The 23,315-nt window shown below is 51.3% G+C and overlaps 2 protein-coding genes across 6 annotated transcripts in view; both read left to right on the top strand.

The window, feature by feature from the left end:
- LOC144888257 (E3 ubiquitin/ISG15 ligase TRIM25-like) overlaps positions 1 to 23,315 on the top strand; it is a 1,054,438-nt gene that overhangs the window by 316,954 nt on the left and 714,169 nt on the right. The gene's annotated exons all lie outside the window — the stretch shown is intronic.
- Positions 17,561 to 23,315, top strand: part of LOC144889621 (uncharacterized) — a 65,601-nt gene continuing 59,846 nt past the window's right edge. Inside the window, exon 1 of the mRNA XM_078770587.1 lies at positions 17,561 to 17,643. The gene's annotated coding sequence lies outside the window, so the exon portion shown is untranslated. The remainder of the gene's footprint in view (positions 17,644 to 23,315) is intronic.

The raw sequence follows: 23,315 nt of genomic DNA, 5'->3' as shown, positions 1-23,315 counted from the left end.
TTATCTTGCAGTACTATTCGTAATGTAATCCCCGAGCTCCCTTGTCCCAGCTTCCCGGGGAGAGTGTAGGCGCATTCTGATTCTCCCATACGCAAGTGGCCGGAACCCTGGAGGCAGACCTTCCCTTTCTGTGGTTTGACCCAGACGGGGGCAGGCCTCTCGGCCACATGGGCAATCATTGACGGGCGATAATTAAATTGTCGATTGCAACTCTTGCCGTTGTCAACCCCTTCTCTTTCCAGCGTGGTGACTAAACATGGGGAATCGATAGGTTGTGAGCAGAGGTCATTGAGGGACAGAGGTAGCACTATCATGTGTATTCCTGTGGTGCCTGCTTGGGGAAAGCGCATGCACGACCAGCAGTGTGTCCTATTTTGAATTGTTGCCACCTCCCTGGCCACTTTCCAATATGTGTTTTCACCCTTCTTTGGGGCCTTATTCTGGGGTTGTGGCGTGAGTATGTATTCGATGCATGGTATGTAGTTCTTTTCGCCACCGGCCGCGCCAGGGGTCCAGACGCTGCACCGGACCTGCATGGTCATGTCTTTCCCTAGGCGTGTGCGTGTTTGTAGCTTAAAATCAGGGGTTCCCCATTGGTATCCTGGTTGGGCCAAGGTCTTAATGCTAGCTTGCCCGTCTTCCCGGAACTCTCGTTGCTTTTGTAGTACCATGCCAACGCGTCCAGGCCCTGCCGACAGTGCTAGCCAATTTATGTTCACCCAATTTGTGTGCAGGGCTTTCTGTTCGAAACATGGTAGTGATACTCTTTGTCCCCATGTTACGCTGAGGTGTCGGGTTTCGTTTTCGCATCTATTGGAATCGGAGTTTCCCCTAGCTGCTGTCGCTATCAATAGTATTGTACCTATGATTAGGCCCATCCTTACTGTGGTTGCTGTGGTGTAGTGTCTGGTGCTTGTATGGCCAACTTACAGTGCGTGGCGTGGATCCACGAAGTCTTGCCCTCGCAAAAGACTGCCGTTGGTGTAGTCAGCAACACCTGGACTGGTCCCTTCCACCTTGGTTCCAAGGCGTTCTTGCGGGTGAAGTGTTTTACGAGCACGTAATCGCCGGTCTGGAAGTCGTGGATGGCGTGGCTTGTTGGTTCAGGCAACGCCTCTCGTACCCGGGCATGAATTCTGCGTGCCACGTTGGACAATCCTCTGCAAAACTTTAAAAGCATGTCATCCATCACAGGCAAGTCAAGTTTGGACATGTCCATCGGTGCCGAAACAGGCAAACTCATAGGTCGTCCCATTAATATCTCGTGGGGGGAAAGGCCCGTGGTGCAGCCCGGGGTGGACCGGATACTCATTAACGCCAGCGGGAGTGCTTCCGGCCACTTCAAACCTGTGTCTGCACAGATCTTGGCTACCTTGAGTTTCAGCGTCCCATTGGTGCGTTCCACAAGTCCCGCTGATTGTGGGTGATAAGCGCAATGGAAAGATTGTTTCACGCCCAGTGCCTTTAGGATACCCTTAATCACCTCTCCCGTGAAGTGGCCCCCTTTGTCTGACGAAATTTTCTGAGGGATGCCGAATCTGCACATGAAATCCCGCACGAGGCGCTTGGCTACTGTCGGGGCGTCTGACTTGACGCATGGATAGGCCTCGACCCATTTTGTGAACATGTCCACGATTACCAGGACATATCGGAACGACATACTTGGTTCCATGTTTATAAAATCGAACTGGACATGACAGAAGGGCCCGATTGGCCGAGGATGGCCCGCATTATGTGGGTGCCTAGGGGGTGCCCCCCTGTTGTGTTGTTGGCAAACCGCGCATGACCGGCACACCTCTGATGCGATTCGCGACAGTCCCGGTGCCGCCCAGGTATAGTTTATCTGTTCCATCACCCCCCTCTGGCACACATGGCCATTTTGATGTCCCATACGTGCCAGCCAAGGCAGTAGTTCCTTGGGTGCTATCGGTTTTCCGTGAAGGGTCCACATCGCATTTGGTCCGGGGCGTGTGGCCCCTCTTTTTACCCAGTCATTGTGTTCGGCTGCTGTTGCTGCGTTTTGAAGTTTTATAACGTCCTCATTAGTTGGTGAGGCGGTGATGATGGTGCACCCAATTTGCGGGGAGGGGGTAGGTCCTGAGGTCGGTACGTTGGCAGTTTGCGTGTGTGCCCCCTTTGCTCGCGTTACCATCGGCATGTTCTGTCCTATTTGTTGGTTGGCCGCTTTTCCTGCCGCTGCGTCTGCTCTGGCGTTGCCTCGGGCGACGTCAGAGTCTGTCTTTTGGTGGCCGCGACATTTAATTACCGCGATAGCGCGGGGAAGCAAGATGCTTTGGAGTAGCCCTTCAACCAGTTCGCCGTTCTTTATGACCGAACCCGCGGATGTGAGAAAGCCTCGCATCTTCCAGATTGCCCCTTTGTCGTGAACTACCCCGTGCGCGTATGCTGAATCTGTATAAATGTTGACGGCCAGGTCCGCCGCCAAGCTGCATGCTCTAGTCAAGGCGCACAGCTCCGCCTGCTGGGCGGAAAATGTGGGCGGAAGGCGCCCACTTTCTACCGTCTCGCTATCTGAACACACCGCGTATCCAGATAGCAAAGAGCCGTCCCATCCGCGTTTAGCCGACCCATCGACGTAGTACACACGATCGGGGTCGTTGAGGGGAACGTCCTTCAGGTCCGGACGTACCGTGGAGACTTGCTGTACTACATCGACACATACGTGGGGTTCGCCCTCCTCTGGGGTGGGCATCAGTGAGGCCGGGTTGAGTGTAGTGCAACGTTTAATGGTGACGTTGGCGGCCGTAATCAGTGCTGTTTCGTAATGCATTAATCTAGTGGTCGACAAATGTTGTGTTGTCCGCTGTAGTAACAGTGAAGTGACGCAGTGCGGTACCTGTAGCGTTACCGGGTGCCCCATCACAATGTCCGCTGTCCTTTCCACAGCGTACCTAGCCGCTGCCACGGCTTGCAGGCACACCGGAAACCCTTGCTCGACCGGTTCCAGCTTTTTACTAAAGTAGGCTACCGGTCGTTCCTTATCTCCATGAGTCTGTGTCAAAACGGACTGAGCAAAACCCCTTATTGCATGAGTGTAAAGGGTGAATGGTTTCGCATAATCGGGGAGTCCTAAAGTCGGTGCCGTTACCAATGCCTTTTTCAGCCCCTCGAAACAGCGCATCAATTCGTCCGTCCAAACCAAGTAGTTTGGTTCTCCTACTCTAGTGGCTTCGTACAGCGGTTTAGCAAGTAGCGCGTAGTCAATTATCCAAGAGCGGCAGTAACCCGTCATACCTAGGAAGCGCAACATCTATCGTTGCGTACTTGGCCGTGGCGATTCCATGATGGCGGTCACCCGTCCAACATGCAGTTCCCGCTTCCCGTGTGAAATGGCATGACCCAAATAGGTTACTACCTTCCGTACAAATTGGAGCTTTCTCCGTCCCACCTTGTGGCCCTTGGCCGCCAAGGCTCTTAGCAGGGCCATGGAGTCCACTTCACAGGCTTCCTTGGAAGGGGAACAAATCAACAAGTCGTCAATGTATTGCAACAACACCGAACCCCCTTTTAGTTCCACGTCTGCCAAATCGCGGTGCAACGCTCGGGAGAACAGGGTGGGGCTGTCGGAGAACCCTTGGGGTAACACTGTCCAGGTGAACTGGCGCCCCCTAAAGGTGAAGGCGAACAAGTATTGTGACTCGGGTGCGATGGGTACGGAGAAAAAGGCCGAGCATAAGTCAATGACGGTAAAATGTGTTGCGTCCGGTGGAATAGATGTCATAAGGCCTTCCGCGTTCGGTACCACTGGGTGTATGCCTTGTATGACCTTATTCACTTCCCTCAAATCCTGCACGAACCTCCATTTATCCTGCATTGGTTTCTTTACGGGCAAAATTGGTGTGTTGCATTGGCTGTTAGTTTCTACAATTATTTTCTGTTTCACCAAAGATTGAATCACTGGCTCTATGCCCGCATCGGCCTCGTGCCGCAATTTATATTGTCTCACGTTTGGGAGGGACATTCCTGGTTGGACCGGTATTACCAGAGGCTTGGCATCGCGAATTCGCCCGACATCGTTGTCGTGTTGGGACCACAAATCGGCCGGAACCTCCTCCAAGAGGTCATCGGACTCGCCCGGGCCCTGAGACACCGTTCGTACAACGTGGTTGCCCTTTGGGGGCAGGTCTGTCTCTTCAAATTTTCCTTCTATACTCTGCTCCTCAAGGGTGATCAAATACCCTTCGTCATTGTCGAGCATCGTCACTGTCCAGTGGTCCACTTCATAAATGGCGCTGCACGGAATTTCTCGCAAACGCCCCATCATCCATCCTATACTTTCCGCCGGCCATCCTTTGGCGGTGGTGAGGGTAACATGGGCGTCCACCCCTGCGGGGTACTGAGACAACGCCCGCTGTTCCGCGGTTAGGGTTACCTCGACGCCTATTCCCTCCCGTCCAACCCATATATTTGACAATATTAGGTCCGAATTCTTACCTATTGACCCCTTTATCTTTCCTCGGTATTCGTCGTCATCGCCCCTCGCATCGTAGTAGGCCGTGCAATGGGGAGGGTTGTCCTTTATGTCTGTTGTAATTTGGTGTACGTGCAGCCAATCTCGCAACCCGTCACTCTGGGAGCATACTGTGTCTAGGACGTGTGCCCAAGAGGCCAAAGCCCCCTTTTCCAGGCTCCACCAGTATGCGGTGGGGCCGGGCCGAGACAATGCCGTCATTAACAGATCGCGTTTGGATTCCGCGACGTCTACAAAAACTCCCTGCTCCGTACATGAAATTTGGCAGCCTAAACGGCAAAGTAAATCCCGTCCCAACAAGTTAGTCGGGGCGGTGGTAGTCATCAAGAAAGCGTGTCTAGCCTCTAATGGGCCGCACACCACTCTTACCTCTTCTGAAATGGGAAGCGCTTGGGGCAAGCCTGAAACTCCCACTATCTGAACATCTCTATCAGTGGGGCGCAAAGATGGTAGCTGCCCTTCGTTAATAGTACTGTGAGTCGCGCCCGTATCTACGAGAAAATCTACCGGTTGCCCATCCACGTCTAGTGTCCAGGTCGGCTCCTCGGTTGGTGTCATAGTCAAGAGGGGGCATTCTACGGGCGGCCCGCCGGCGTCCCGTCAATAGGCTACTTGATTTCTCTGTGGCGGGTATCCCTGGCGGGGCCCCCGGCAATCACGTTTCCAATGTCCCATCTGTCCGCAACGGAAGCACGCCCCTTGTGGAGCGGTGGATGCGGGATGCCTGTTACTGTTGCGCTGACCCTGTTGCGTCGGACGCCTCGCAGGCTGTTGGTTCCGCTGTCCCCATTGTGGCGGCCCATTCCCGTTTGCTCCGCTTGGGGTCCAATAACTTGGGGGAGGCCCATCGATTTGGGGAGGGGGTCCCTGTGGATACCCGTTCTGGGGAGGGGGCGTTTGTACTGCCCAGGTCTGTGGAGGGGGTGGTTGCATGGCCCAGCTCTGCGGCGGTGGAGGGGGCCCCTGCATGTTCCAGTTTTGGGGAGGGGGCCCTTGTGGGTTCCAATTTTGGGGAGGGGGCCCTTGTGGGTTCCAATTTTGGGGAGGGGGCCCTTGTGGGTTCCAATTTTGGGGAGGGGGCCCTTGTGGGTTCCAATTTTGGGGAGGGGGCCCTTGTGTCCGCATGTCGACTCGTCCATTGTCGTTGTCATCAGCGTCATTTTCGTTTTCGTCGTCGCGCCCCCACTCTTCGTTGGGCTCTAACCTGGTGTCCCGATTCTGGGCCCGTCCTTGGCCTTGATTTCCCTTCTTATTTTGGTTGAGTCGGTCCCGTTTCTCCTGGACGAGCATTTGCAACATGTCGTCCTTAACATCGGCCTTCTTCTCGTCGCCCTCGCCACATTGTTCGGCCGCTTCGACTAGTTGGTCGGTTGGGGTGTTTCTCCATCCTATCATAGCCGTTTGAATGCGCTTCTTAACTGTCGGTCTCATTCCTTCTACAAAAAAGTTGTTCACTACAGCGTGAGGGAGATCTTGTGCCCGCACCTGGCCCAGTCCTCCCCACCTTAACACTGCTCGTTCTACCCTCTCTTTCCAATCGAGGGCTGCCTCGCCATGCTTCTGTTTTAGGCCGTATATTTTATTCCAATCTGGCCCCGCGGCTGGCATCAGTGCGGTATGTACCCCGGCCAACAATAAGTCGACCAGGGCCTCCCAATCGGCGAGGGTCTGGGCCGCGGTTTGGGCCGGGGGCGGTGCTACATTTGGCCAGCGTGCGTGTACTTTGGCCTGGTCCCACACCCGCGCGGGCAATACAGCCTTCCCCATGTGGCAGACGTCTCGCCAATCTGCGCCTGTATTTTGTATCCACAACCGCATAAATTCTGGTATCTGACCGGGATGTTCAGCCAGCAGGGTTCTCACCCGCTCCTGCATAGACGCCAAATCTGATTCCCTCCAGGGTATCCTGATGTTAATGGGTGCCCCCCTGTTCAGTCCTATTGTTTTTAAAGGACACATCCCAATTGCAGGTTGTGGGTTCTCTGATTCCGTGCACCCTTCCAATGAGGGGTACAGTTCTCCTGGCCCCTCTGGGGCCGTGAACCCGCTGTCCGCCCCATTAATTTCTTGTCCTCTAAAAGGATTGCCCGGGCTAAGGTGAACCTGAGGGGCGGCTGGTCTAGTTTTATGGGGGTCTAACCCCTGGGGGAACAGGGGCGGGGGTGGGAGAGGTGGCGCCTGTAGCCCGGGGACAGGGCTCAGGGCTTGGGGGGGTAGAGGCATGGTGGCTACCTCCCCTGTCGCGGGGTCTTGGTCCGGATTATGGACGAGCGGCATTAGCCGCTGATTTGCTTGCTTAACTACCTCCTTAATTGTTTTGTCCTGCTGAACCCTGTCTGCTTGTTTCTTTTGGCCCTGAAGCTTCAGTACTTCCCCTGCCAAGCTAGCCTGTCTTGAGGCTGCCAGTCGCTTCATTCCTTCCTTTTCCCACCAGCCATACGCTTTCCAGTAATCGGGTGGGAAGTGTTTCTTTTCCCTTTGTAGCTTATCCAAAGCTCCGTACAACACTTCCAACTTGTCAAGTGCAAACGATCCCTCCTCTTGCCAGGGACTATTTAAATCTTTAGTTAACACAGCCCAGTCCTTTAATGGTCTTACCGCGGCAAAATGATGCCTCTTAAACATGAAAGATGCCGGGGTTCCCTTAAGGGGTTCCCTTTCTTTCGTTAGCTTGCTTCCCATCTTATTGCTCTGGGCTGATCCTTCCTGGAAAGTTCTTGGCCTGGCTCAACCTTTACGGCTGTCCGACCTCACTTTCCCCTCCTGGTGCTAACTGTAACTTTAAGCTTACTGTTAAGTCCTTACTTGTTTATCCTGGCTTTAACAAAACCACGTCATTCTGAGGCCTAAATGAGCCTTTACTTACAATTCTGTTCGAGTGCAGACAGCGCGGATGACAGGGAAGCGGACTGAACCCGTTCGAAGAAGCAAGGTACAAATTTGGAAAGATAGCCCTCTGGTATAAGACAATTGCTCACCTTAATCAAATTAGAGTGCCAGCGTCCCGGCCTCGAGCAGCCTTCCTTCCGTCGCCCGGGTTCCGCTTCCCGTCCTCCGCGTCTGTTGACACCCCACTCCTGGTACCATTTGTGAAGAATCAGCTCTTCGTTTGGTGAAGAAGTCCACAAATAGCCTGAAAAATGACGCAGTTTTTTATTAAAGCCAACTTATACAGATCCGGAGGAGACAGACGTCTACAGCAAGCTACAGCAAGAACATGCCAAGTCAAGCCTTCCTGAAAACGCATTGATTCTCATTCACTTATATACGAATACGATTATCAGAAAATCTCCGAGAGAACAAACAAAACTGGGAGAGGTTCCTCCCCGGTGGGCCAAGCCCCCACCGTCATCCGCTCTGTTATTCGGGGGAGTCAGCCCTTCCTTATCATTCGGACCAAATATTTCCCTGGGCTCCGAGAAAACAGAAATGTAACTCACAAAGAGAAGAGTGTATGCTTAGCCAAACAAACCCATATATTTTATGGGTTTGTGTACATGAGTAATTCAAAGCATGTTTATACAGAGTCATGCGTTGCTGTGATTAAAACAAAATATATATGGTTAACGATAGGTTTATGTCATTCTACTAGCATTACGCAAAAACACGCGCATGTGGGCGTGGTTTTACGACCAGCCTCGAAAAAAGCACACGTATACAATTGTCCAGCATGACCTCATTTTAAACACAAACTAAAGCATGTTTATTGAAATTCAGGCGCCGCTATGATTATATGGAATATAATTAATGTTTTTCAAGTTTATATCTGCAATTCGAGCACTCCGCTTGAAACTACACATTCCACGCGCGCATGAACGTCCGACATCCAGCGTCCGATATTCAGCAAAGTCGCAATGACCCACAATGCATTTGGGCACACATCCTCCGAGCGACCTCATACAGCACACCCGTGACTCGCGGCTAGCTCGGCTCTTGCCTAAAAACACAATAACACTACTCTAACTTCCACGGAGCCGCACGGCGGAAACGCAGGTTTGTACCACATTTTAATTAAACGAACATTGCCAGGATTCTCGGATAGACGTTTAATTTCACAACACACATGACAAAAATCCGATTTAAATTCAGAGATCGCCGATCGACCTGGCACAACCATCTTAACGCGATGACGCCACGCCGCCCCCCCCGTCTTGGCGCGCACCCTCGTGCCTCCGCACGAATCTCAACACTCCCTGCACGCCGCTCTATTCGCGTTCCCGGCGGGGTTTACCTCACGTTGGGACATGCAGTCGGCTGTCATAACAGAGAATTGTCAATAAAGAATCTACGACTTGACACACATACACACATACACACATACACACACATACACACACATACACATACATACACACACATACATACATACATACATACACACACATACATACATACATACATACACACATACACACACATACACACATACATACATACACACATACACACACATACACACGTACACATACATACACACATACACACATACACACACATACACATACACACATACACACACATACACACATACACACATACACATACATACACACTCATACATACATACATACATACACACATACACACACATACACACACACATACATATATACATACATACACACATACACACACATACACACATACATACATACACACATACACAAATACACACATACACACATACACACATACACATACCTCTAAAAAGTTGAGTTTGGAGTCAATCCTGTCGAGATAAAAATTTAGGGTATCACACTCATAGGTGTGGTCATCGATCTCAACGGGTGTTGTATTCTGTTAGAAAAGAAAGAAAGAAAAAACGTTAATAATTTCTTCTAAAAGATACATTGTATGTATACACAATGATATACAATACACAAAAGATACACAATGAACAAATAAATGTCAGTTCCCGTTTAATGGTTCCAATCAGAGAAATGAATAATGAATTACCTGAGACAAACTCTGATGGTGGTTATCTTTTAAGAACGGTGAAACATTTAATTTGTTCCAACCCGTGTTCAATTCATTGTAAACCTCTTGTGGAACAACTTGAAACTCTGCCAAGACCAGGTCATTTTGAAAACCTGAATTGCTGTAATAAAAATATATATATCATGAGTCATATAAATTTAAATTAATCACATACAAAGCTCACATTAACAGTTTAATTCTGAATGAAACTTACCCTGGTGAGTATTCTTCATCACTGGAATAAGACAAGTTGTCGTTCATCTTCGTCGATTCACAATGTTTAAAATTGAACTGAATACGGCTTTTTATAATGTAAAATGTATTCAGGGAAGAGAACTGGCTGACAGCATTTCGAGGAATCTCAAGGCGTGTGTGTCCAAAGCAGGAAAGAGAACAATGAGAAATTCCCAATGCGTCATTTCTTGTAAAGTTAAGCAACATGTCATTTCTTTTATTAATTAAAAAAAGGTTCGAGGTTTAAGTATGACATCCTTAATGAATGTGAAAAATATCAAATAGGTATAATTGAAAAGGCAACTGGTAAAAAAGTTCACAAAACAAATAAGAGAATTAATTTAAATACCGGTGAGTTGGGTAAAAAAAATGGAAATATTTTTGAGTGGACGGAAAACTTTGATGGTTGTCAGGAAAATATATACTTTAATTTAAAAATGGTATGTGGGAGAGGAGGCGCTCAGACAAGAACATTGAGGGAGGTTTATCATTTTATTTTAGCTCAGTTAAAATATCTTGATAAAGAACCAAACTCAAACATATTTTTTGTCAATGTATTAGACAGTGAGGAGAGTTGTAGGAGAATTAAATTATTTCCCACACATAAACAAATATTTGTAGGGTCGTTGTTTGAGTGGGTCAAAGATGATTCACCAGATGATATTAAGAGTAAAGGGTTAAAAGGTCCATAAGGTCAGAAGGATCACAGGTTCACACAGAAGGACCATTGTTTAAGTGGTCTAATGAATAAGGATAGCATGTCAAAAGGTTAGAAGGTTCGTAAAGAACAGGGTGAGAGAAATAGAGGTGTTTAGGGGCCATGAGGGAGGGGAAAAATTAACATGTAAGTGAATGGGGATTTGGGGTGTCCCAGAACCAACATTATAACACTACTGATGGCTAATCGGATGGACACCATGGGGGAGGAGATTGGGCATAGGCCGAGCGAAGAGGTGGCAGTGGTACGCGATGGGGTGAAGTGGTACGAGGAGCACGTGGAGAGGGGGTTAAAGCAGAGCACGTCCAAACTGACTGGGGCTATGAGAGTAGCGACGCGGGAGGAAGAGAAACCGACGAAGGTCGAGTTTGAGGAGGAAATTTTGGGGGTGCAGCAGGAAATAGTGGGGGCGCAGCAGGAAATAGTAGGGGCGCACCGGGAAATAGAGGAGGTAACCCTAGAAAAGGAAGAAATAATTGGGGTTGAAGAGACGGGAGGAGAGACCGGGAGTGATTTAAGGGAGGAGGTTATGGAGCATGTACAGAGTTCGTGTTCGCACCGTGATGCCGTGCTTGCTGACCAAATGGAAAGTTTGCAGGTGCTGGTGGAGAAGCGGGGGAAGGAGAGCCCCGAGGTGAGTTGCGATGGCAGAAATGTGTTTGGTGCGAACGGGTGCTCGGCGAGCTTGGGGATCGGGCGAGACCCGGGCGTTCAAGAAGGGCCCATTGCGAGGTGTGCGAGTGGTAGTGGTACGGAGTGTGAGAGAGAGTGCACACTGGAGTGTGAGAGAGAGTGCACACCAGAGTGTGAGAGAGAGTGCACACCGGAGTGTGAGAGAGAGTGCACCACAAAGTGTGAGAGAGAGTGCGTATCGGAGTGTGTGGAGATAGAGTGCGTGGAGCGAGGGAGCACACTGGAATGTGTGGAAAAGAGTGTGCACCGGAGTGTGCGATGACGGAGTGTGTGGGTGGTGTGTGTGCACCTGGCGTGCGAGTGTGGAGTGGGTCGCGAGGTGTGATGACACGGCCCAGGCATCGACACTGACCGGGGTAGAGCTCAGCGGGACGAGTAGCGTACGTGAGCCCCCGGTGAGTTGTGTGCCACAGGGACTGGAGGCAATCGGTGCTGATCAGTCTTGAAGGACCGGCGTGCACGTTTCGTGCCTCTGGCCCCCGCACGGTATTGTTGGCGCCGTATCACGGCAAGGGCGGTCGGCGGCGTTCGACGGGACGTTCGAAGTATCGGAGCCATGCACCTTACCGGGTGAGGTGCTCTGACCGTGGCCGGCTGGGTCATTATGCGTGGGACAGAATGGCCCCGCGCAGGGATGGAGCCCGGCACCTGGGCCCATCGATCCCTCCCCACTCAGATCGGCAATGCCGGATGGACAACCCATACAGGTGACCAACCACCCGCATGGATCGTTCGGCCCTACGAGGCCGAGCCGCAACCAAGTACCTCCATGGATGGGGGCTCATATTGTAGAGGACTGGGGGAGTAGTGTACCCCATGTGGGGGAATGGTAGTGTAACCATTCCTCCCAAGTGGGGGCCCATGAGCATTAGTTTATGGGGTTGGCAGTGTTAGGCCCATGGATGGACCAGCAATGGTTGCCTCCATGGGGCACCGAAGCTAGCCGAGGGATGGCTAGGAAAATGATAGGGATTTAGAAGACCATAGGGACTGAGAACTAAGTAGTGACAACTGAACTGTAGAGGGGACGTAGATAGTTTAGGTGGTTGTTTATAAAGGGTGTGCATAGTGTAAAGGGACGACGAGGGAAGCATGAGTTTTAGGGGAAATTAGTAAGGTAGATGATGCTGTGAGTGAGAATAAATGGAGTTGTGTTGTAGTGTGAATTGAATTGTGTTGTGAGAATAAAAGGTGTGAGAATAAAAGGTGGAGAATGTATGGTGTGGAATATTTGGTGTGGAATGCATGGTGCAAAGGATTGAATGGGGGGGGGGGAGGGATTGGAACCCATTCACTGAAGCCCGGGGGGGGGGTAGTTTAAAGCTAGGTAGAGGGTTCAGGTAAATTGCATGGATATTGACACCTGTGGTGCTGATGGTGGAAAGTAGTGTTTTGTGAGGTGCAGGAGATGGTGGAATGGCTGGGTGTGTGGCTTAATTGGTGAGTATGGTTATTGATGCACTCTGTCACTGGTAGCTTGTCGACCAGGTAAGGCCGCAGGTAGGCTCTGGGAGCCAGTTAGATTAGCGAGTGAGTGGGGCCCGAAGATCCAAGGGAAGGACCCGGGTTGCCCAATGCCAAGGTGGGCATCGAGGGGGTAAGCGCCAGGGAGGGCCTTCCCCAGTTAGGGTAGTTGTGAGGAGCCGGAAACCTCGGGAGGCAGCTTCAGTGACGGAGGAGCGCAGGTAGGTAGACCTGCTGGTAGAGCCACACGACCCAGCCCTGAAATTATGCGAGGGCACAGGGAGAAAATTTGTTGGGTGAGACCCAAATTCAGGAGGGCACCACATTGTGGGCAATGGGAATCCAGGTTCTTAGAACCACATAGTTTAAAGAAGGCCGATTGGAAGGGTATGACCCCGGGGAGTTTAGATGTGTAATGTTATTAGTGTAGTTAGGAAGTGAGATCCCTTCGCACAATCCACAACCATTCACCAAGAAGGACGAACTTCACACCGTAAGGCTCTGTAAGCTGTTTGGAAAGTAAGACACATCACGACATGAGTGAAACATTGTTTTGTTCCATCCTTCCTTCCTGGGAGAACCTGGAAGGGATTTAGGCACAAATTTGGCGTTAGAGGGGGATATGGGAGACAAGACGTAGAATGAATGAATGATCGTTTTAAGGCCATTTTCCCCGCTAGAGCGGGGGTTGGCCTTGCGGGCCCAATGATAATCATGGTTCCCCGTTTGAGGCAATGTTTTTATGGCCGGATGCCCTTCCTGACGCCAACCCTTAGTCGCCTCTTATGATGCGCAGGGATACGGTGTACCTATTCTAAACCGGGGTACACACTGGGATCATTCATCCCAGCAGGCTGGTACTCAATTTGCCGACCTCGGAAGGATGACAGGCTGAGTCAACCCCCCTGGTGTTAATTCAGCGATCGACCGGGATTGGAACCCAGGATCCTACGATCCCAAACCGGCACCCTAACCGCTAAGCCAACACCAGGCTTAGGGGGCTAGGTTAGTGTAGCCAACGGTGGGGGGTACGGACTGTTAGGGACGAGCTTGCTCCGCTCACTCTGCCACGTCCCTCGCACCGCACCAGGTATTGTGATGCCTGGTCACTTTGTTTTTCGCATGCTACTCTGCTTTTCCATTTGCTTGTTGCACCATGTCTTCCCCCCCCTCCACCCCCCGCCCTGCCCCATGACCATTTGGAGGCCGACCTGTGCAGCATCTTGCTGCCAATCCATCTTGCACATATGGACCACCTGTTGGGTGGCATTCGGGCCAAGCTTTGGACCACGTGTCGAGTGGGCCTGCTTGTGAATAAAGAAAGTGTGTGCCATTTGTGAAGATTTAGATGGCCTTGATGTTCAAATGGCCTGTATGCCGGTCAGGGCCAGCCGGTTTTTGTTAGTCCGCACACAAGACAAGGAGATGATGCAAGATACAAGCAGGAAGTGCCTTCATTTCCCTTCTCCATTTCTTTCCCCAAGCGCAGGTCCTGGGTTGTTGTGTTGTAAATAAAGGTTAAGTTTTGTACTTGTAAATATAAGAATGTGCCCACTGGCTGTGTTTAGTTTAAAAATTCTGGAAATGCGCGGATAGTTGTGGGTGTGAGTCTGTTAGATTAGCTGCTCAACGCATTAGGAGGGTATATCTAGTGCAAAAAAATGTCGCACACGTGGGTTAGAATAAATGTTAGGGGGATTACATCTATGTGTCACATTAATGGTAAGGGTAAGTTGAATGCCAGACTCTACCGGTCGTTCCGACTGAGGGCGACTCGGGACGAGTCTGGTCAGAGAGGGGGGTCATGTTGAGGTTTTTGTAAATAAAGCAACCCCCCTATAGTTAGTTGCACCACAACATGTAGCCTCGCTTAGTCAGTTATTTCTTATTAAATGTGAAGTATAGTCTCCTTCCCAGTGTTCATATGCGTTGAGGCAGGTAGAGAAAGGGTAGGCCTCATTGAAGCCTGGAATGCCATGTCATGGGCCTAGGACAAGTCTTGGAGGCCAGAGGGAGGAGCTGGAAGGCATGGCTGGTAAGCAGCAAACAGCCAATGGGGGCTAAAGGGAGTGGCCAATAACAGTGGCCAATGGGAGCCAAAGGGAGTGGCCAATAACGGCGGTCAATGAGAGCCAAGGGGAGTGACTAATGAGGGGCTGGCACGACACGTGACCCCGGGCGGCCCGTGGAGGCCCGTGAAACATTCTAGTGGGGCTCCGTGGGATATAAAACCCGGCCCAGACCCCCGAAATCTCCCTGGCCGTGGACTCTGATGCTCTCTGGACTCTCTGGCAGGCTGGCTCTCTCTCTGGCCATGGACTCTCTGGCAGGACGATCTCTCTGGCAGGATGATCTCTCTGGCCCTGGACTCTCTGGCAGGACGATCTCTCTGGCCCTGGACTCTGATGATCTCTGGCTCTGGATTCGCTCTCTGGTCTCTCTCTGTCCCGAGATTCTGAACGTGCTCTCTGCCCTGACGACCTCTGCCTGGACTCCCTGCATGTGCACTTTACCTCGCTGACTTTGGGACACACTCCATGGCCCGTTACGTGCATGACTGAGATCGACGTCCCTGCCGCGAACATCCTCGGGGGGGGGGGGGGGGGGGGAGGGACCTGCCCAACGAGCCGTCCAGGCGAACTGCACCAAGCGGCTGCGCTTTGTGCGCATCCCCCTATTCCTCCCTTTCCCCAAACGAGTCTGAGGGCCCTTGTTTGGGAAACGTAAGTAAGGCTGTTATGGTTCTCCACTGTGTCCCCTTTTCTATCACCATTGTACATTTGTGAATAAATCCTGTGGTTTGTTTCCAACTTGGCCATCTTCGTCCCTTCACCATCGGCCTAGCATTGCACAAGTTAAAACCGCTCGATCGGGTTCATAGTGATTAACGGCATGAGTTACGCGACGCACAAACCGCTTGGGCATACCAGACCAGCATGACTCGTGCGAGGTTCAGCCCCCATTCTCACAGCTGCGTGTGTCGAAGGTACTCGGGTTGTGACCGGTAACCCTTCCACGCGTTAGCTGCGGGCTCAGCAGCTGGAATTGACCAGCAATCCGTCCTCCACGAGTTTCACATGGGGGCGTCCTTGTGGACTCGAAGCTCGAGGGGGAGCAGGGCTTAACCCCCCCCCCCTCAGTACTTCGACGAGCTCTAGATCCGCAACAATATATTTTATGATTTTAATGAAAAAAAATATTTTTTTAACTTAAATTATAAATGTAATCATAAATTATATAAATTAAATTATATAAATTATATAAATATTAGAATTTTTTTTCCCATAAAAAACAGGGTGGGGGTTGGGGGATGCCAGATATCGCCTTACCCTCCTCTTAGGGTGTGGGGGGGGGGAGATGCTATTGATTGCCTTACCCTCCTCTTAGGGTGTGGGGGGGGGGGGGAGATGCTATTGATTGCCTTACCCTCCTTTTAGGGTGGGGGGGGGGGGTGGAGATGCTCGAGAATGCCTTACCCTCCTCTTGGGTTGTGGGGGGCGGGGCGGGGAGGAGATACTATTAATTGTCTTACCCTCCTCTTATGGGGGAGATGCGAGAAATTGCCTTACCCTCCTCTTATGGCGGGGGTGGAAGGGAGATGCTAGATATCGCCTTACCTTCAACTTAGGGGCGGGGAGATGCTGGAGGTCGCCTTACCCTCCACGAAGGGTGCTTGGTGGGGGGGGGGGGGGGGGGATGCTAGACATCGCCTTACCTTCCACTTAGGGGCGGGGAGATGCTGGAGGTCGCCTTACCCTCCTCGAAGGGCTTGGGTGGGGAGGGGGGAGGGGGGGGGAGATGCGCGAGATCGCATTACCCTCCTCTTAGGGTGGGGGGGGGGGAGATACTAGAGGTTTCCTTACCCTCCTCTTAGGGTGGGGGGGGGGGGGATGCTAGAGGTTGCCTTACCCTCCTCTTCGGGTGGGGGGGGGAGGGATGCTGGAGATCGCCTTACCGTCCTCTTAGGGTGGGAGCGGGGGGGAGATGCTATAGGTTGCCTTACCCTCCTCTTAGGGTGGTGGGGGGGGAGATGCTAGAGGTTGCCTTACCCTCCTCTTAGGGTGGGGGGGGGGGGGGGAGATGCTAGAGGTTGCCTTACCCTCCTCTTCGGGTGGGGGGGGGGGGGAGATGCTAGAGGTTGCCTTACCCTCCTGTTCGTGAAGTGGGGGTTCTGGGTAATTCTAAAGATGTCTTTGTCCTGTTGGGGGGAATGTGAAAGATGGCCCTACCCTCCTGTTGGGCAAAGGAGGAGGGGGAGGGACATGCTGATGTTATAATGGTCTCTTTTCAACATGCGATGTTTCGACAAATTTCTGTCCTCACCTCCAATCCTTCCCAGGTAAACTCATTTCCTGCACTGCATTAATGTATTATTTATTGCAAATAATCCATCGGACATAATCCGTAACTGTATTTATTGTAATCCTTTGTTGTTTATTTTTGTGCACTCGTCATTTTGACAGAATTTCCCCCGAGCTGGTGTCGTAAAGGCGAAAACAAAAATAAAGTGCTGTTACTGGAGGCTCGTAGATCTACCAGGATTTCGATTTCGGTGTTTCCAAGAACAGTCGGATGGATGATTACAATCGAGGAGCGGAACGAAGCGGGGCGGGAAAGGGCGGAGCGGGACGAGGCGTGGCAGGCCGGGAAGGGGCGGGGCGGGGCGGGATGAGGCGGGGCGAGACCGGTCGGGGCGTGGCAGTCCTGGAAGGGGAGGAGCGGAACTGCGTGAGAGGCGGGTGGCACTCCGAAGTGCGCGGCATTCTGGAAATGGTTCTGATGTTCTTTCGTTTTCTACTAGGTCAATATAAGGGTTCGGTGTAACTCCAAACTTCGTGCCAAGTCAACAATGGAAAAACGACTGAACTAAAGGTAATTATTCTCATGCGCCGTGAACGGGAGTGGTAAAATGGCCGATCTGTGGCTTCAGTTCTTCATATGACGCCAATTGGCCAATGAGCCATCAACTACCACATGGTGGAGATTGGTGAAGCCGAGGAGGAAGAAGAAGAAGTAGATTGAATTGCGTGCACAGGAAGGATTCAACAACGACGTAAACCTCCAGGTGATCTTGTAAACCTTGAACTGCAACTGTGACGAAGATACCCGTGTTCGGATCGTATCGATCCGTGTCCTTTTTGGTTTCGTGTCCGCGACCTTTTGTCCTTCGTGCGAGGCTCCGTGCACTTTTGTCTTACGTGCGAGGCTCCGTGCCCTTTTGTCTTACGTGCGAGGCTCCGTGCCCTTTTGTCCTCTGTGCGAGGCTCCGTGCCCTTTTGTCCTCCGTGCGAGGCTCCGTGCCCTTTTGTCCTCCGTGCGAGGCTCCGTGTCCTTTGTCCTCCGTGCGAGGCTCCGTGTCCTTTGTCCTCCGTGCGAGGCTCCCTGTCCTTTTGTCCTCCGTGCGAGGCTCCGTGTCCTTTTGTCCTCCGTGTGAGGCTCCGTGTCCTTTTGTCCTCCGTGCGAGGCTCCGTGTCCTTTTGTCCTCCGTGCGAGGCTCCGTGTCCTTTTGTCCTCCGTGCGAGGCTCCGTGTCCTTTTGTCCTCCGTGCGAGGCTCCGTGTCCTTTTGTCCTCAGTGCGAGGCTCCGTGTCCTTTTGTCCTCCGTGCGAGGCTCCGTGTCCTTTTGTCCTCCGTGCGAGGCTCCGTGTCCTTTTGTCCTCCGTGCGAGGCTCCGTGTCCTTTTGTCCTCCGTGCGAGGCTCCGTGTCCTTTTGTCCTCCGTGCGAGGCTCCGTGTCCTTTTGTCCTCCGTGCGAGGCTCCGTGTCCTTTTGTCCTCCGTGCGAGGCTCCGTGTCCTTTTGTCCTCCGTGCGAGGCTCCGTGTCCTTTTGTCCTCCGTGCGAGGCTCCGTGTCCTTTTGTCCTCCGTGCGAGGCTCCGTGTCCTTTTGTCCTCCGTGCGAGGCTCCGTGTCCTTTTGTCCTCCGTGCGAGGCTCCGTGTCCTTTTGTCCTCCGTGCGAGGCTCCGTGTCCTTTTGTCCTCCGTGCGAGGCTCCGTGTCCTTTTGTCCTCCGTGCGAGGCTCCGTGTCCTTTTGTCCTCCGTGCGAGGCTCCGTGTCCTTTTGTCCTCCGTGCGAGGCTCCGTGTCCTTTTGTCCTCCGTGCGAGGCTCCGTGTCCTTTTGTCCTCCGTGCGAGGCTCCGTGTCCTTTTGTCCTCCGTGCGAGGCTCCGTGTCCTTTTGTCCTCCGTGCGAGGCTCCGTGTCCTTTTGTCCTCCGTGCGAGGCTCCGTGTCCTTTTGTCCTCCGTGCGAGGCTCCGTGTCCTTTTGTCCTCCGTGCGAGGCTCCGTGTCCTTTTGTCCTCCGTGCGAGGCTCCGTGTCCTTTTGTCCTCCGTGCGAGGCTCCGTGTCCTTTTGTCCTCCGTGCGAGGCTCCGTGTCCTTTTGTCCTCCGTGCGAGGCTCCGTGTCCTTTTGTCCTCCGTGCGAGGCTCCGTGTCCTTTTGTCCTCCGTGCGAGGCTCCGTGTCCTTTTGTCCTCCGTGCGAGGCTCCGTGTCCTTTTGTCCTCCGTGCGAGGCTCCGTGTCCTTTTGTCCTCCGTGCGAGGCTCCGTGTCCTTTTGTCCTCCGTGCGAGGCTCCGTGTCCTTTTGTCCTCCGTGCGAGGCTCCGTGTCCTTTTGTCCTCCGTGCGAGGCTCCGTGTCCTTTTGTCCTCCGTGCGAGGCTCCGTGTCCTTTTGTCCTCCGTGCGAGGCTCCGTGTCCTTTTGTCCTCCGTGCGAGGCTCCGTGTCCTTTTGTCCTCCGTGCGAGGCTCCGTGTCCTTTTGTCCTCCGTGCGAGGCTCCGTGTCCTTTTGTCCTCCGTGCGAGGCTCCGTGTCCTTTTGTCCTCCGTGCGAGGCTCCGTGTCCTTTTGTCCTCCGTGCGAGGCTCCGTGTCCTTTTGTCCTCCGTGCGAGGCTCCGTGTCCTTTTGTCCTCCGTGCGAGGCTCCGTGTCCTTTTGTCCTCCGTGCGAGGCTCCGTGTCCTTTTGTCCTCCGTGCGAGGCTCCGTGTCCTTTTGTCCTCCGTGCGAGGCTCCGTGTCCTTTTGTCCTCCGTGCGAGGCTCCGTGTCCTTTTGTCCTCCGTGCGAGGCTCCGTGTCCTTTTGTCCTCCGTGCGAGGCTCCGTGTCCTTTTGTCCTCCGTGCGAGGCTCCGTGTCCTTTTGTCCTCCGTGCGAGGCTCCGTGTCCTTTTGTCCTCCGTGCGAGGCTCCGTGTCCTTTTGTCCTCCGTGCGAGGCTCCGTGTCCTTTTGTCCTCCGTGCGAGGCTCCGTGTCCTTTTGTCCTCCGTGCGAGGCTCCGTGTCCTTTTGTCCTCCGTGCGAGGCTCCGTGTCCTTTTGTCCTCCGTGCGAGGCTCCGTGTCCTTTTGTCCTCCGTGCGAGGCTCCGTGTCCTTTTGTCCTCCGTGCGAGGCTCCGTGTCCTTTTGTCCTCCGTGCGAGGCTCCGTGTCCTTTTGTCCTCCGTGCGAGGCTCCGTGTCCTTTTGTCCTCCGTGCGAGGCTCCGTGTCCTTTTGTCCTCCGTGCGAGGCTCCGTGTCCTTTTGTCCTCCGTGCGAGGCTCCGTGTCCTTTTGTCCTCCGTGCGAGGCTCCGTGCCCTTTTGTCCTCCGTGCGAGGCTCCGTGCCCTTTTGTCCTCCGTGCGAGGCTCCGTGCCCTTTTGTCCTCCGTGCGAGGCTCCGTGTCCTTTTGTCCTCCGTGCGAGGCTCCGTGTCCTTTTGTCCTCCGTGCGAGGCTCCGTGCCCTTTTGACCTCCGTGCGAGGCTCCGTGTCCTTTTGTCCTCCGTGCGAGGCTCCGTGCCCTTTGGTCCTCCGTGCGAGGCTCCGTGCCCTTTTGTCCTCCGTGCGAGGCTCCGTGCCCTTTTGTCCTCCGTGCGACGCTCCGTGCCCTTTTGTCCTCCGTGCGAGGCTCCGTGCCCTTTTGTCCTCCGTGCGAGGCTCCGTGTCCTTTTGTCCTCCGTGCGAGGCTCCGTGTCCTTTTGGCCTCCGTGCGAGGCTCCGTGTCCTTTTCCACAAACAGTGATCGGTTCGGATCTTCTGAGGAAAAGGTTTGTTCGGAGATTCTCATTTTATTATTAATGCAGAAAGATCTTCTGTAAAGTGATAATTTGAAGTGAAACTTCATAATATTAAAAGCGAGATCGGGCGAACATGATGATTATTCACAGCACGATATGACAAAGCGATGTGGATGGATTATGACGAAACTATGGGGATGAAATGGGTCAGTGTGAAGAAGAAGAAGCTGATTCGATTTAGGTTTCGGTTCGAATCCAGATCCGGTCTATCAGTGGATACAAAACGTTACCTGTTTATCCTGGTGGATGTTTGTGCGATACCGAGTGTCGTTCCACTTCGTTACCTGTGAAACTAATCCTGGTGTTGGCTTCATGTTTAATGTGGCTGCTTCAAGATGTTAGGGTCACGCCGTTAAAATAACACCACGTGGATTGACTCAGGTTGTCGTCATTTTGAAGTCGGAAAAATGAGTGCCAGCCTCCCGGGAACAGGGGGCACTGCATCAGGGGGGTGTGAAACTGGAAGTGGGTTGTTTCTGAGGGAAACAGGTCTTAGGTCACGTGATATAAATCATCAATTTTCAACCAATTCACTTCATGTATATTTATATACATATATATATATTGGGGAAAATGCCAGGGGCATAGAAAAGGCCCCTTTATATGGTGTGTGCGTTTGAAATCAGAGGGGAGGGTGTGGGGGATGTCAATAACTTCCAAGTTCCAACAATAAGAACCAAGTTCCATAGGAAAAACCAAGTTCCATAGGAAGAACCATGGATTCCTCTATAAAAGTTCATATAAAGGGCCCTACATTTGGCAAATGAAATGCATTTACTTCTTCATGCACCTGTGTGAATCAAATTGGCATTTTTCCCAAGAATGTTCCTTCTTTTCTATAGTTTGCCACAGGGCACATACCATATAAAGTGGCCTTTTCTATAGTTTGCCACATGGCACATACCATATAAAGTGGCCTTTTCTATAGTTTGCCACATGGCACATACCATATAAAGTGGCCTTTTCTATAGTTTGCCACATGGCACATACCATATAAAGTGGCCTTTTCTATAGTTTGCCACATGGCACATACCATATAAAGTGGCCTTTTCTATAGTTTTCCGAATGGAACGTTCCATATAAAGTGGCCTTTTCTATAGTTTGCCACATGGCACATACCATATAAAGTGGCCTTTTCTATAGTTTTCCGAATGGAACGATCCATATAAAGTGGCCTTTGCTATAGTTTGCCACATGGCACATACTATATAAAGTGGCCTTTTCTATAGTTTGCCACATGGCACATACCATATAAAGGGACCTTTTCTATGTCCCTGGCATTTTCCCCAATAATAATTAATGCCATCAGACTGGACAGCCAGCTTAACGTGCATCCCTGGGCCCAGACGAGACAGCTCAAAGGTGAGTGTGCATACCTGTAGACAATACCACAAGCCCTTTCCACATTGGACTAAATAACAAAATAACCTTCACTGTTTCTTAAAATACACAGTTTTGTTGAAAAAAAGGAAATGGGGTGACTTTTTATTAAAAAGGGGATTTTGGTTTGTGTGTGTGTGTGTGTGTGTGTGTGTGTGTGTGTGTGTGTGTGTGTGTGTGTGTGTGTGTGTGTGTGTGTGTGTGTGTGTGTGTGTGTGTGTGTGTGTGTGTGTGTGTGTGTGTGTGTGTGTGTGTGTTAAAATTGGCATGTCATTTATTTATCATGGTAAAAGGTACATATTTCATTTTATCACTCATTTTGGGAGTTCAAATGGTTAGTGTCGTGTTCAAATTTGATGTGACGTAGATAAGATCTGGTGATGTCACGGCCGACGCATTTTTGCATGGCGTTGGTACCTTAAAATTTGGCACAATAGCACTGTGGACATGACTCGTAATGATGCTGTAAATCAGGTTTAAGAATTGATACGTTTTAAATATGAACAAACGGTATTTTGTTAATCATGCAAGACTTTATTCAAGATGATGTAAAATACTTGAAAAAGAAAGCAGAAAAAAATTATTCCATGTTCCAAGTTGCGTGTGACCATTTTCCAGGTTTCGCACTGTGGTCGCTTCTTTGGTATTTCTCAATCCGCTGTAAGTCTATATGTATTGTGTACCTGCATATGCTGGGATTCTGCTGGTGGACTAAGCATCCCCGAGGCTCGGCCCCTGTGCGAATTGTTTTCATGTACTGTATATATATATGTTAATTACACCTAATTTGTGTCAAGTTTTGTGAAACGAGATTGATATGAAAACTTTCAGGTTGTCTTTGTTGTTAAATTTATTCTTGTTTCTTCAAACAAATCGCGATTTTTGTCCGCAATGTTCTTACCTCATACCAATGCACATCTGAGTGTATGCGCATGCGCTGTTCAAAAAGGCACCCAACAACAACACGGTCCTCATAGAGCTGCTCATCGCAGCTAAAAACTGCATTTTGTTCATTGTGCAAGACTTTATTCAAAACTATATAAAATATTTGAAAAAGAAAAGAAAAAAAATATTCAAACCAAATGGGACTTGAACCCACAATCCCCAGCTTGGAAGTCTGATGCCTCATCCATTAGGCCAATAAAGGGGCGCCATTAGAATTCTCCACCACATATTTCCATAGAAGATGTTACCAAAAAGGCCCGTGTGCATGTGAAATCCCCATTTCCAAACACATCACAATAATAACTCGATCACAGTTCATTTCCAACCTCATGACCACACAAAAACACAATACCTTTTCACAAGAAGAAGTT

Source organism: Myxine glutinosa, chromosome 1, assembly GCF_964187855.1.
Source record: "Myxine glutinosa chromosome 1, kmMyxGlut1.1, whole genome shotgun sequence".
Taxonomy (NCBI): domain Eukaryota; kingdom Metazoa; phylum Chordata; class Myxini; order Myxiniformes; family Myxinidae; genus Myxine; species Myxine glutinosa.
Note: the sequence above shows the minus strand (reverse complement) of the source record. Positions and strands in the feature narration are given on the sequence as shown.